Source organism: Macrotis lagotis, chromosome X (assembly GCF_037893015.1).
Source record: "Macrotis lagotis isolate mMagLag1 chromosome X, bilby.v1.9.chrom.fasta, whole genome shotgun sequence".
Classification (NCBI taxonomy): domain Eukaryota; kingdom Metazoa; phylum Chordata; class Mammalia; order Peramelemorphia; family Peramelidae; genus Macrotis; species Macrotis lagotis.
The window spans coordinates 690909253-690923519 of NC_133666.1; the positions used below are offsets into that span (position 1 = coordinate 690909253).

The 14267-nt window shown below is 39.3% G+C and overlaps 1 protein-coding gene across 1 annotated transcript in view; it reads left to right on the plus strand.

Moving 5' to 3' along the window:
• MTMR3 (myotubularin related protein 3) overlaps nucleotides 1-14267 on the plus strand; it is a 167822-nt gene that overhangs the window by 27725 nt on the left and 125830 nt on the right. The window lies entirely within an intron of this gene.

Genomic DNA, 14267 nt, shown 5'->3' on the forward strand with positions numbered 1-14267 from the left:
AGATGCCTGAATATGATAAAAGTAGGTCATTATTTGAATTGATTTTGGAGAGTACATCCCAATCTAGTGCATTCATGAAGAACAAAACAGCTTGCATGGGACTGGAAGTACAAGAAAGATACAAATTGTGGTTGGTCAGGGAATGAGTCAGCTACGTACCAGTGATAGAGCAGCTAAGATTTTGTACTTGACAGAGTTCTCAACTTGTAACATTCAGTTGTTTTATTTATTTATTTATTTATTATATTTAACACTGAAGCAAATTTTAATTTTGAAACCCAATATTTATTTAAGACATTTTAATAGAAGGAAGCTCTTTTGGATCAGTTCTTAGCTTCTTCTTTTTGTCGAGGCTTCTTTGGCATTCCAGTGAAGCTGCTTGGACCCTTTCTAAGAAAAGCATTTTAAAATTTATAAAATAAAATAGAGAATTACAAAAAGAGCAGCAATTATAACACTTATTTTTTTGAAACTTCCCAAATCCCAGATTAAGAATCCCTGCTTTAGAATCATTTATTCCCTCATTCATTCTGTTTGTAACATAGAAACATTTTGATTGATGATTTTGACCTTTGTAAGCAGTTGTGAATCTAAATGAGCTTGTGTCCCTTCTTTGAAACCACTCCTTAGGAGGTGCAGCTTGATTTTGTGTCAAGTGAAGGTTCAGTAGATCATCTTTAGGTTGATCCCTGGACCAGCTATCCCTCCCAGGCTAGAGGAAGGACTGTGTAAACCTTCAAGTGTTAGAAATGCAAGCTGTTAATTTTGACATTATTAATATATATATATTATATATATATATATATATTCATATAGCTTCTTCTTTCTTACAAAGAAATATCTTAAAAACTTGTCTGCATGGTATTGAAGAGTCCTAGAATTTTGGCACTAATGGTGTTATCAAACCCTCTGTAGACTTTAACTTGTTTGAACATTGCAGGATATTTGGAGATTGGAGAGGCAGGAGGTAAGCAGTATGTGCAGATTGAGACTTGGCTCAGGTCTCTTGACTCTAAATTGGGCTTTCTTCCTGTGATATTTAGAGGCCTCTTCCTTCAAAAGGCACTACCACTACTTGCACCTTCTGCTCCTGCTCCTTCTCCTCCTCCTCCTGGTGAAGGTGAAGTGGTTTCTGATCTGGCTGTTAGGGCCCTTTTGGTGTAGATGTATGTTTATGCACACATGCACCGCCCCCCCCAGGTAGAGTGGAAGCTCCTGGCAAGTCAGCCAGCCTCCCTTTGGCCCCTTGAGTCACTGGGCACACTCACCCAGAAGTCAAAGTGTGTTACATCACCTTGGTTTTCTTTGCTGATCACTGTGGTCATTTCCAATCTAGGATAGCACTGGGATAAAAGCTCCCCACAGGACACTGTGATGCCCTTGCTGATGCTGTGCCTGCCTCCCTCTCTCTCTCTCTCTCTCTCTCTCTCTCTCTCTCTCTCTCCCCCCCCCCCCCCCCCGAGTTTCTTGGTAGTTTAACTGGATGGTGCCAGACACAAGGGGCCCTGCCTTCCTGGTGCTTACATTCTAGAGAGGGAAGATTACATCCTGAGGGTACCAGAAAGGAGCCAGGACATTCAACTGCTCTCCTTCCCTGGAACACTTTTCCTTTTTTTTTTAGGTTTTTGCAAGGCAAATGGGGTTAAGTGGCTTGCCCAAGGCCACACAGCTAGGTAATTATTAAGTGTTTGAGACCGAATTTGAACTCGGGTACTCCTAACTCCAGGGCCAGTGCTTTATCCATTGTGCCACCTAGCTGCCCCCTAATTTTCCTTTTCAAGGACTCCACCTCCCCATTTCCTTCAAGAGGCAGATCTTTGGTACTTTAAGGGGCAAGCCTTATCCCCTTGACTGCTGGTGTTTACCCTTCCTACCTATCTGGTGTTTAACTACCTGCTATTTATTATAGGTTTATTTTTGCATATACTTAGCTATGTCCATGTTTTCCTCTTAGTAGAATGTAAGTGCCTCTAAAGCCTCAGAGTGACCTGAACAAAGCCTAGCTCATGGAGCCAGCAGACTAGCCTTTGAGGCAGGTAGGGCAGGCCAGGAACCTTGAGAAGTGCATCTGGAGAACCTTGAAAGCTGACCCAGTCCAAAAGTGCCTGGCTGCCATTGCCAACATCTGGTTTGAACTTGTTAGTCTAAGGTTTATTTAGGAAAACACAAAATCATGGGGGAAGAGGTAAAGGGTCCAGCAGAGACTGAGGACTAGAATGTAGTCTGAAGGGAATGGGAAGGAAGCAGAATCAGAAAGTTCGTTTGGAGTCATTATGGGATATTGTCCAGTCTTCTCAAACCCTTCACATTGTCCTCTCTGTTCTTAGTTTGGCAGTTTCTTGCCTGATTTTTCAGGCCTAGCACACAGCTGATTAGGGTATTAGTGACCCCTTTTCACATAGGGATACAGCTTTGTTACTTTATATACAGGTATTTGTAATCCTGCTGAACACTTGCTGATTACCTCTGTTTTGGGGAGGGATGGAGATGACTTAGTTTGACTGTGCAAAATTCAAACTACTGAAAATGAAGGAATTGCAATTTGATTTTTTTAAAGCATAGAGTAAGTACTCTTTTCTTAAATGATTCAGTAAGATGGTCTTGTGGATCAAGGGCTGGCTCTATTCCGCCCCCCCCCCCCCCCAACTTCCTAGCTATATGCTCTGGGAAAGTCAGTTAACCTCTGTCTACTTTCATTTCTTTATCAGTAAAATGGGGATATTCATAGCACCCCACCCTCTCAGGGTTGTTGTGAGGACAGAATCACATTCCATGACTCTTTGCAAATCTTTGAAGTGTTAGAGAAATTATAGCTAGTATTATTAAGAAATTGGGGAAAAGCAAACCCAGGGCTTTTTCTTAGTGTATTGTTGTTATGAGATCATAATTGTTATTATTTGTATTCTGTATAGAAATCCTGTTACCAGAGTACCTTTCCAAGTTTGTTGGCTTCTATTCTTGGGTAGAAAAATATTTTAGTACTTTACACAATGAATTTTTATCATAATGCAAAGGTGAGTCTCACCACCATTTGAATGAATCACCCACAAATTTTAAGTATAAATGAGTTATAATAAAAGACTTGCAAAGGGTAAGCTAATATAATATGGGAAAAATAAATAATCTGGTGAGTGTGAAGGAGTGTTATTTAACAATTAAAAACAGGATATTATTCCCCTTTTTTAAAAACCTAAGTCCCAGTGTACTGATAAATCGTTGGATCTTTGTTTTTCTAGTGTGAATGACTAGGCAGAGAGGGTAGGAGGAGGGAAGAGAGAGAGAAAAAAAGAATGAAAAGAGAGAAGTTTAGAGATTGACAAAAGGAGGAATTTGAAGATGAAAGTTTGTCTCATGGAATTTTAGGATGCCACAGATAAATATCTTCTCCATTTGAGGTAGTGGAAAGAGCCTCAGTCTTGGGAATTGGGTATTATATTGGATACTAGTTCTGAGACTTCTGAATTCACCTTCTCACCATGAAGGACTCATTTGTTTCTCTTCCTCCACCCCACCCCCCACCCCCATTTTTTCTTTTTTATGAGGACTCTATTGTTCATTGACTTTAGGTCTCTTTGAGTCTTGTCACTTAAATTGCCTGTTTTAGCTAATCCATCTGACTTAAACCTCAGCTTTTTCCCTCTATAAAATGAGGGAGCTGGACTACGGCTTTTTCCTACTCCAAATCTGGATCCTTTGAGTAGAGCTGCTCAGGACATTTTAAAGATTTGTGTAGAAATTTGGGTGGGTGGGTGGAATGAAAACCTTTTCATTTGTTTCTGTGTAGTGAAATTAAAGTTTATATTGTAGCTTTTAAGGTCTGTTTTAACATAGACTTGAGGAAAGTTTGGAAGATACCAGCACCAGTACAAGGAAGCATGGAGCTCATAACAATACAGTCAAACCAGCTCTAATGAGAGGAGATAGAAATTGAAGGACAGGCAGGGAGAATGTTGGGTTGCCAAGTGGGAATGGGGCACCCTCTTCCCCCACAACCATTTTATATCAAGTTCAGTTCTCTGTATCTAATAAGGTAAAGCAGGGAACAAAGAGTGGGAAAGAGGGCTGTGAAAGGGCAAGGGGAGGGGGGGAGGAATGGAAGTATTTGATGCTGTTTGGAGGTTTGACATATTCAAGAAGAATAGAAATGGGCAACATTGTTCACTGGAGCTTTGTTTCAGAATTGAGCCTCTGATAGTGTATTTTAAGAAAATATAAAATTGAGGGTGACTAGGTGGTATAGTGGATAGAGTACTGGCCCTGGAGTCAGGAGGACCTGAGTTCAAATTCTGCCTCAGACACTTAATAATTACCTAGCAGTGTGGCCTTGGGCAAGCCACTTAACCCCATTTGCCTTGCAAAAAAACTAAAAAAGAAAAAAAGAAAAAAGAAATAGGAAGTTAAAGTATCTAAAAAGTGCTAAATAAGTCATTTACAATTTGATGTTCCTAAAATAAACTCAGTCATTCACCTAGCCTGGAATGCCAAATATTTGACAGCTTCATGTTATATCTAACTTTGCCTGAAATATCCTGTGGATGGCCTCCTAAAAACCTTCTAGGATCTTGGGTGGGGAGGTGACTCAGTCTATTTCCTCCTCATCTTACTTATGAGAGAAGCTTGGTAATTAAAGGCTACATAGTGGAAGTTGCCACAAAAGAAATGACTTGGCCAAAATCATTCACTTGGGCTACTCCTGACTTCCAGGCCAGCATTCCTTCCCCTACACCATGTTGTCTCTTTTGGTTGGAACCTTTTGTTTGTTCCCCCTAATCCAGTTGGTTTCCTGTTGCTCTTTACCTTTGCTATTGAACATGCCTCCTCCTCTCCTCTGGTCCTGTCATCATTTAATGCATGCCCTCATTACCTCCTGCCTGGATTATCGCCATAGATGCTAGGAAGTCTGCCTACCTTGAGTCTCCTCACAGCTGTCAAATTTTGCTCCATAATCTCCAATGGCTTCCTATTGCCTCCAAGGTCATACAAAATCAAAATCTTAACCAATTCTTAGCTCCCGTCTACCTTCCTTATCTGTACTTTTAGATTCAGTGTCACTGGCCTCTATTCCAATTTGCAGCTCTATACTTTCTCTGACTGTTCCCAGGTTTGGACTGCTCTTCCTTCTCATCCCTACCTATAGTTTCCCTCACTTTCATTTTAAATTCCTATCAAATCTCACTTTCCTATCATTTGTTTCATATTTATCCTGTAGGGCAGCTAGAAGGCTCATTCTGTGGAGTGCTGGACTTCAGGTTCTCCTGACCTCAAATCCAGCTTCAGATACTTGTACTAGTTGTGTGACTTTGGCAAAGTTACTTAATCTGGATTGCCTCCCATCCAGGGCTATCTACAGTTATCCTGATTCAAATCTGACCCCTGGATCCAGCTGGCTCCGAAGGAGAAAGTGAGGCTGATGACTTAGTACTCCCCCCCCCCCCCCCCCCCCCCCGCCCCAGTCCAATTCATATACATGTCATGGCATCTCCTTGATATCATGGTCATCTTTGAAAATGAAGGACAAACATCATTTATCCTGTATCTAGCTTGTTTGTAGATATGTTCGTTTATTGTCTCCCCCATCAGAGTATGAGCTTCTCAGTCAGGGACTGGTTTTTGCCTCTTTTTGTATTCCTAGCCCAGAGCACTCAACTTGACCCAGCCTTCCCAGAAATAGAAATGATTAGTTGATGAAGGAACTTGAAGTAATCTCAGTTTTTTCCTGAGCATTGTTTGCCTTGGATGTCTTGCTGAGAGGGAGAAGAGATCGGGCAGGGAGTGGGTGGCTGGAGGAGAGATTTGTTTTCACTCTGCTCTTTGACTGGACACTTGCTCCATTCCATGAAGGTTCCTTCAAGCTTAGGACCTATTTGGGACTGGGTAACAACACAGTGTTTGTATTAGAGGTCCTTAGGGAACATTTGAGTCAGGGAAATGAGTTCCTCACACTTTATTGTATCCACTGAGCTTGGGAGAGTCAGAGCTAGGAAGGCTCCTGCTCAGGGTTGCACGGGAGTGAGCACAAAGTCAGCATTGAGGACCAGCAGGTTCTTGGACTACCACAAGCAGCTTAGACCAGACTGCTATAGGCAGATCTAACTCAGCTAAGGGGGTCAGAGCCAGAGAAGAATCTATCAGCTACTTGTACTTTGTTGACTGAGACCTTGGTTTTTCAGCTGCTCTAAGAGATGCTTCCAAATGAGATCTGGGTTGAATTTGGAGGCTGCCTCACAGGAGGCTCTAGGCTCGGCTCATATATGGCACCAAGACCTACTATTAACACACGGTCTGTCTGAGCAAAGAAATGATTATTTATCCTTCACAAAGCAGCCTAGGTAACACAGTGGATAGAGCACTGCCTTAGAGTCAGGAGGATGGGAGTTCAAATCCGACTTTCATTCAGTTAACCCAGATTGCTTCACTTTCAGAACCATCTTCAGTTGTCCTGATTCATATATGGCCACAAGTCCAGCTGACTCTGGAAGAGAAAGTGAGACTGGTGACTTAGCACATTCCCTCCCCCTGCCCCAAATCCAAATTCATGTGATGTCATGGCATCACCTCCCTGATGTCCTAGTCATCTTCAAGAAAGAATAAACATCATCATCATCATACATAGTATTTATGACTTTATTTAATCTTGGTGAACAGTAATCCTAGTCTGGATATTTAATTTAATATGGTTACTGTTCTGTCAGGCATAAAATTCTCAAAGTACAATATAGTAGTTGGAGGTTTGTATTAAAATATATCATATTATTATTTGCTTATAGATTATTCTGATTAACCTATTGTATGTAAAATTCAGGATGGTTATTTGTATATTGAAGACTTTGGAATTAAACTCTTGCTGGTATCTGCCTGTATTCATTAGCTTTTGGAAGCATTTATTTGGAGAAGGAATTAGGTCTTTATAAACTGTTGGCTACTGAGGAGATTTTATCGTTGATATTAGGAGAAAATGATTTTCGTTTGATAAAACAGGCTGGTGGGGCAGTATATCCTACCCTAGTAACTCCTTTTCAAGGAAGCTCCAAAAAATGCCCCTGGAAGGACCTGGGTAAGCCCCTTTTTCCTCCCAGGCTGCTTAAGATCACTTGTTCTTCCCTTTGGGGAGAATTATCCAGAGATTTCTCCAAGTCTAGCTCTTAATGCTGCCTTCTCTCTCCCCTCTTCTCATGGAGAACATTTCACATTCCTTTGAAGTTAAATGACCTCTTATGGCATGATCACAAAGCCCTTCATTTTTCTGCTTCACCCTCATTAGATTCTTTCTGGTCATCAGTTTCTTCTCTAAAACCAGGTGTCCAGAAACCTAACAAAATATTCCAAATGAGGGTTGATCTGGGCAGATCAGTTTTGAGCATGACACCTTTTGGTGTCATTCACCTCTTGGTGAATGGGCAAATTTTTCTTTTGTACTTTTTGTGCACTCCTTTTGTACTTGGAGGCATTATATTTTCTAGATAAACTATCTGTCCATACATATCTCTTCTCTTTTGTGCTTGTGAAGATGATTGTGTGGATGTCCATTTAATTTCATCTAACTCGATTGACCCAATATCCTGGTTTATGGAGATTTTAAAGATTTGGATTTTGACATTTGATTAGAATGCTATTTTTGACTTTATTCAAGTTACTGACTTTATTTCTTTTTTATTTAAAATGTTTTCTTTATTTTTCTAACTATGTGCAATGTTAATTTTCAACAATAATTTTTTTTTTTTAGGTTTTTGCAAGGCAAATGGGGTTAAGTGGCTTGTCCAGGGCCACACAGCTAGGTCATTATTAAGTGTCTGAGACTGAATTTGAACTCAGGTACTCCTGACTCCAGGGCCGGTGCTTTATCCACTTCGCCACCTAATCACACCTCAACAATCATTTTCTTTTGCAAGATTTTGAGCTTTACATTTTTCTCTTCCTCTTCCCCTCTCTCCTCCCCTGACAGAAAACAATCTAATATACACTATACATGTATAACCATGCTACACATAGATCCATATTAATCATGTTGTGAAATAAGAATCAAATCCAAATGGAAAATTAGAGAGAAAAAAGACATATATATATATATATATATATATATATATATATATATATATATATATATATATATATATATATGAGAACTTTTAAAAATTGAAGAAAGCAAGTTTTGGTTTGCATTTAAACTCCTCATTTCATTCTCTTGATATGGATAGTATTTTTCTATCACAAGTCTTTTAGAATACTGCTGAAAAGTGCCAGTCCATCAGTTGATCAGCACCCACTGTTGTTGTTATTGTGTATAATGTTCTTCTGGTTCTTCACTTTACTCTGCATCAATTCATGCAAGTCTTTTCAGGCTTTTCTGAAGTCCTGTCCTTGATGATTTTTTTTTCTTCAAGGCAATGGGGTTAAGTGGCTTGTCCAAGGCCACACAGCCACAGCTAGGTAATTATTAAGTGTCTGAGACCGGATTTGAACTCAGGTACTCCTGACAACAGGGCCAGTGCTCTATCCACTGCACCACCTAGCCCCCTCCCTTCATGATTTCTTAAAGAACTATAATGTTCCATCACATTCATTTTGTTCACTCGTTCCCTAATTGATGGGCATCCCCTCAATTTCCAATTTTTTTTCCATTATGAACAGAGCTTTCACATGTGGGTTTTTTACCCTTTTTTATGATCTCTTTGGTTGGTATTACTGGATCAAAGGGTATGCACAGTTTTATTGCCCTTGGGGGTAATTCAGAATTGCTCTCCAGAAAGGTTGAATCAGTTCCCAACTCTACCAACAATGCATTAGAGTCTCAGTTTTCCCACATCCCTTTCAATATTGATCACTTTCCTTTTTAGGAAATCTGAAAGGTGTGAGGCCATACCTCAGAGCTGTTTTAATTTGCATTTCTCTGTTCAATAATGATTTAGAGCAATTTTCATATGATTGTAGATAGTTTTAATTTCTTCATCTGAGAATTGCCTTTTTATATCCTTTGACCATTTATCAATAGGAAATGCAAATCATTAATTTTAAATGTTCAATAGGACAAGACCAACAGTCCAGTTCAGCATCAAAGAAGCATGACATACTTCATTTGGAATAGTTACTGTTAAGACATTCATGTGACTGCTCTTTGGGTCCTTTCATTTAATAAAATAAGAATAACTCACATTTATTTAGCATTTCAAGGTTCTCAAGACTCTTAAATACATTATTTTATTTTATTCTTACAACCACCCTCTAAGGTAACTGTCTTTATATCCATCCATTTTACAGTTGAGAAAGTTGAGACTCAAAGGTTGTCATCTTTTAACACTAAAAGGATCAGATGAGCCGATTAATACAAAAATTTTTTTACAGTTGTACTTTTGAATAAAAATCCTCTTACTATCTATCTTATTTCCCTAATGGATAAAAAAAATGCACAGTATTAATTGGCATAGCTAGGACCTTTGAGATACTCTGTTCCTTCTATAAAGCACTTTATTACCCAGAGTCTAGACTCTTCCTTTCTTTCCAGCCTTATTCTTCTTATTTGTGTCCTTTTCTCCCTGTATTATAAACTTAAGTGACACTGGTCTCCTTGCTATTCATCAAATGAGACATTTCATCTAATGATTCTGTGCTTTTTTTTGGCCTGGAATTCACTCCCTTCTCAGCTCTGCCTTCTGACTCCTTGACTTCCTTTAAGACTTAGCTGACATCTGATCTTTTGCAAGAAGCCTTCATATCTACAACTTTTCTTCTGTTGAGTCTCTGTAACTCTCTTGTTTGTACCTTGTTGCATGATGTTGACTTCCACAAGTCTGGAGCTGAGAACATTCTGAGACATTGAGGGGAAGTGGGGGTGGAGTGGGAAGGAGGGGGCAAGATTCCAAAGTGTGGAAACAATTTTGGATGCTTTTAATACTGAGCAAATGAGATTGTGAGACTATTGCTAAACCACCAATCTTTTACCATTCTATCTATATATACAGAATCTTTGAGTTATCTAATCCAATCCCCTTTACATCCCAATGGACCATGTTGTTATCTTCTTACAAAAAACTGAACAATTTAGGGATTCTAATTTTGTTTATTTGTTGATTATGAAAAAATAATTTGGTTTGGTAGAGGCTCTTTTAATAGTAGTCAATCACAATACACAATAGGGAGGTGAAAAAAGTAAGGGAGAGAGGGTTCCTGCTTAGCAGCTGATGGTATGATCTGAAGAGTCATGCTCAGAGATGGAAGTGGGATGAATGTTGGCTGACCAGTCTGGATCCTCTCCCTGAAGTGGGAGAAGGGGGCAACAGGGATGTTCCAGGGTAAGAGGACAGGGGAGGTAGGGAGGGGAGGGAGATATGGGGAGTTGCCTCCATGACACACATTCCTATTATTGAGGATTTCTTTGTAAACTGTAACAATAGGAATGGCCCTACTCAGGGACCTAGGAAGATGCTCACCACTGAAAAGGAGGCAAGTGAACTCAGATTCTAGCTTTGAGATAGTGAGGCCCTCAGGATATTACTTTCTGGAGGAGGGTGTTTGTCACATTCTTTCCCAAAAAATATGGACAATTAAAGAAGACAGTAACCAAGATTTCCTAGTGAGTGAATAGCAGTTGTCCTGCAACTTCAAATCTTAGAGTGATGTCTAAGGGTTCTGAGATTTGTAAATTGCCTACGATCACACAGCTAAATGTCTGTCAGAGGTGGGATGAACAGACAGAATTGGAAACTCTGTTGTTCCATTTCACCTAGCAAATTGTCAGAGATGACAGAAAAAAAGAAATAGTCAGTTGATGATGTTTGTCTTTCATTCTTGAAGACCATGACATCAGGGAGGTGATGCCTTGACAAGCACATGAAGTAGATTTGAGTGATGGGGGGCTGGGCTAAGGCACCAGCCTTACTTTCTCTTCAGAGCCATCTGGATCCAGTGGCCAGATATGCTTCAGGACAACTGGAAATGACCTTAGATGTGAAGCAGTCAGGTTTAAATGACTTGCTCAAGGTCATAGAGCTAGTAAGTGTCAAGTGTCTGAGACTGGATTTGAAATCACTTGCTCTATCTACTGTGCCACTTAGCTACCCTAGTTAAAATTGGAGGGGCTGTGGGAAGAGAGGCATATGGATATACTGCTGGTGCTGGTGCAAATTGGCATAACCAGACTCAAAGAGAATTTGGAATTCAAGAAAAGTCAATAATCATAAAAAAAAGACTTCAGAGTAATTATAATGACTAATTTGATCTTGGTTTACAGATAAGATAAAGAAATTGCAGCTACCATACACTTACAGGGAAGGAGCGGGTTTGTGTGAGTGTGTGAGTGTGTAATAGAGAATAACAAATAAAATAACGGGGCGGGGGTGGTGGTGGATGCACTTAAGGTAAGGATAGGACACATCTGGGTGGGTATAAGGTCTGTGAACTCATTTGATCTGGCACTGCCACAGTATTCACAGGTGGAACTTGAAATTCAATATATCTAGGATCTTTTTAGGGGTGAATTAAATATTTGACCAAAGATAGCTGACTAATTTTTAAGTTGATAATTTTGTATGGCCCATGAATGATGAATGTTCAAGCAGAGAGGCTTGCCAATGTAAAGGACTTCATATCCTGAGATCACATCTAACCCAGAGGGTCCACATTCATTTGCTCCTTCAGAAGGTTTTGCTGGTGATTTAGAATGAGATGAATCTACACTAACCGATTTTAAGAATGCTTCGAATATGCATCACAATTATCCTTATTTTATTTTGGATGATATAAAGATGAAAGAGATCATCTGAGTTTTAAATTCATTGGACTCTTGGCTGAATTGCAGACTGGTTCCAGGATGTCTTAGTGAGAGGAGGGCTTAGAGCAGAGAGACTGGGGAAAAGGAATTTGTGTAAATAGGAAAAAATCCCAGCTCACAGGTAGTCAATCTGGAATGGACTTGGGGGGAAGGGTGCAAATCCTCACATTTTTCAGATGAGGAAAATTAGAGGCTTACTTAATACTTTACTTGAAATTCATTTTATCTTTATGAGTATAGAATGTTTTGTTATCCTCATTTTATGAATGGGAACACTGAGACCAGGGAGGTTAAGTGATGATTTTCCCATTAATGTTTACATAGTTGTCAAAGTCAACAGTATAATGTGGATCTAGGTCCCTCCTGATGTCAAGACCTATATATAATCTGTCCACTATATCAGACTGTCTCCTTTTCTTGAGAAATGTGGGCTCTATGAGCTGATTGCCCATAGCAGTGATTCTCAGACTTGTCTTTGTGATATCATAATCTGTTGTAGTCTTTTAAAGGATGTTTTGAAATTCTCAAAGCAAAAAGTCACTTCTTTGCTGTCCTTTTCTGAGGATGAGGGGCAGTGATGATGGGACCAAGAATTTTAAGAAGAAAGAGACCAAAGAGACTGAACTGGGCATAAAGAGCAGAGTGACTTGGCCTAGGCCATATAGTCAGTAAACCTTTATCACATTCTCTCTTCCATGTGTCAGCATCTAGAGGATGCTAAGGTTCTGGGAGCTACCAAGTAGGCAATTGGGATTTGAATTCTGGTGTTTGGAGTCCAAATCTGATTTTTTCCATTGTACCTGATTGGTTAGTGAAGACTCATTGACTACATATATATAATTCCCTTAGTGGGAATGTGAACATTCCTACCTACCCACCTACCTTTTTAAAAATATAAGCTTAGTGAGTTTCTAATAGAAGCAGACAATTTGATTTAATTCTTTTATTGATTATATGAGATACACTTTTGTTAATAAGTAACCATTTGAAATATAGCGTTCAATACATAATATGAAGACCTTACTACCTTCCATAATTGGCAATCTCATTTTGCCTGACATATTTGGGGAAAAATTCCAGAAATCTTGTCCCTGTAATATTGGATGATGGAATGTATGTATGTTCCATTGTTGAGGAAGTTTTAGCTTTCCTTTCATTACTTAATTTACCTTGCTAGAAGAATGTTGCATAATGTTATTATTCTACCTTGTGCAGTTTCTGATTCACAGAGTGATCATCAGCCCAGTTAGGTGTGATTCTTAATTTTGGTTGGTGTGTTGTATTTGGTTGTTTATTCCATATTGAACCCCAGAAATACATTGGCCCTGCATCATTCATGGCAGTCCATCGTGACTATGTATTTATTTATTCTGCTGGTTGTACATCACCTTTTTCTGGATCTTGGTTAGTTATTTTAATTTGGTTTGTTTCTATGCCTTGGTTTTGCATCCAGTCATGGTCATTTAGCCATTTTTCTGTACCAGACTTTGCTCCATGATTGTAGTCATATCCTTTTCTTTGCTCATTGTTGTTGCTTATAGTGCTGTACCCCATATTTACTCCTGCTGGTCCTAAAGTGTGCAGCCGGTTCTCTTTCTACAATGAATGCTCATTCTGAGTATATCGTGCCTGAGTTGAATTGTCTTTGACTGAGTATTGTTCAGGATCTGTGCTACTGACTCTCCATACTAGTTATTGTGTTATATACTAGTAATTGTGTTACAGTTGCATTTTTGGCCTTGTGTATAGTTTGCTATTATTTGTGGTGCTTTTCCTAATTTCCTGTTGTCTTGCCAAATAACGGTTCATCTGGTTAATTTGGTTTTGAATTTATGTATCCCAGTAGGGAAATGATCTCCTGTTTTCATCATTTCTACATTGAGTTTTCTATTGTGAGGAATTGTAAATGCGAGTGTTCTTACGTACAGAACACTGCTGAAGGGCTTTGTGTGCTGTTTCCTTGGTTGAATGTCTCTAAGTAGCCTACATAGTATCCCCATTGTTTGAGTTATTGGTTTCCCCTGGTATGTATCCCACTGTATTTGGTAAGGAACCATCTGATACCCTATCTTTTGCAATTTGAAGTGTTGTAGTTAAGTCATTGTCAGAGTGTTTGTTTTAATTGCTAAATTAAATATTAGTGTCTCTAAATTGATGTCACTGCATATCGCTGACATATGTTGGAAGTTGGTTGGATTCATCCATCCCCCCCATCATGCATTATAGAGATCATGGGTGTAGTAGTGTCTGTGCATGTCTTTCCATCCTTCCCATAGTTTATTAAATGAACTTTTTACTGTCTGATAAGAACATATATTTCATTACCTGATATATTGAGATCTATCTGTCCCCTAGTATGACATGTAATGATAATATAATCCTCTTCAAATTTCCATTCAACTGGGTTAAGTTGAAATACCAACCTTTACCCCATTCCCCGAAGCCCCTCAGTCATTGAAACATTGGCATTTTCTACTTGCTGTGCTGCTGCTGTTGTTGTACT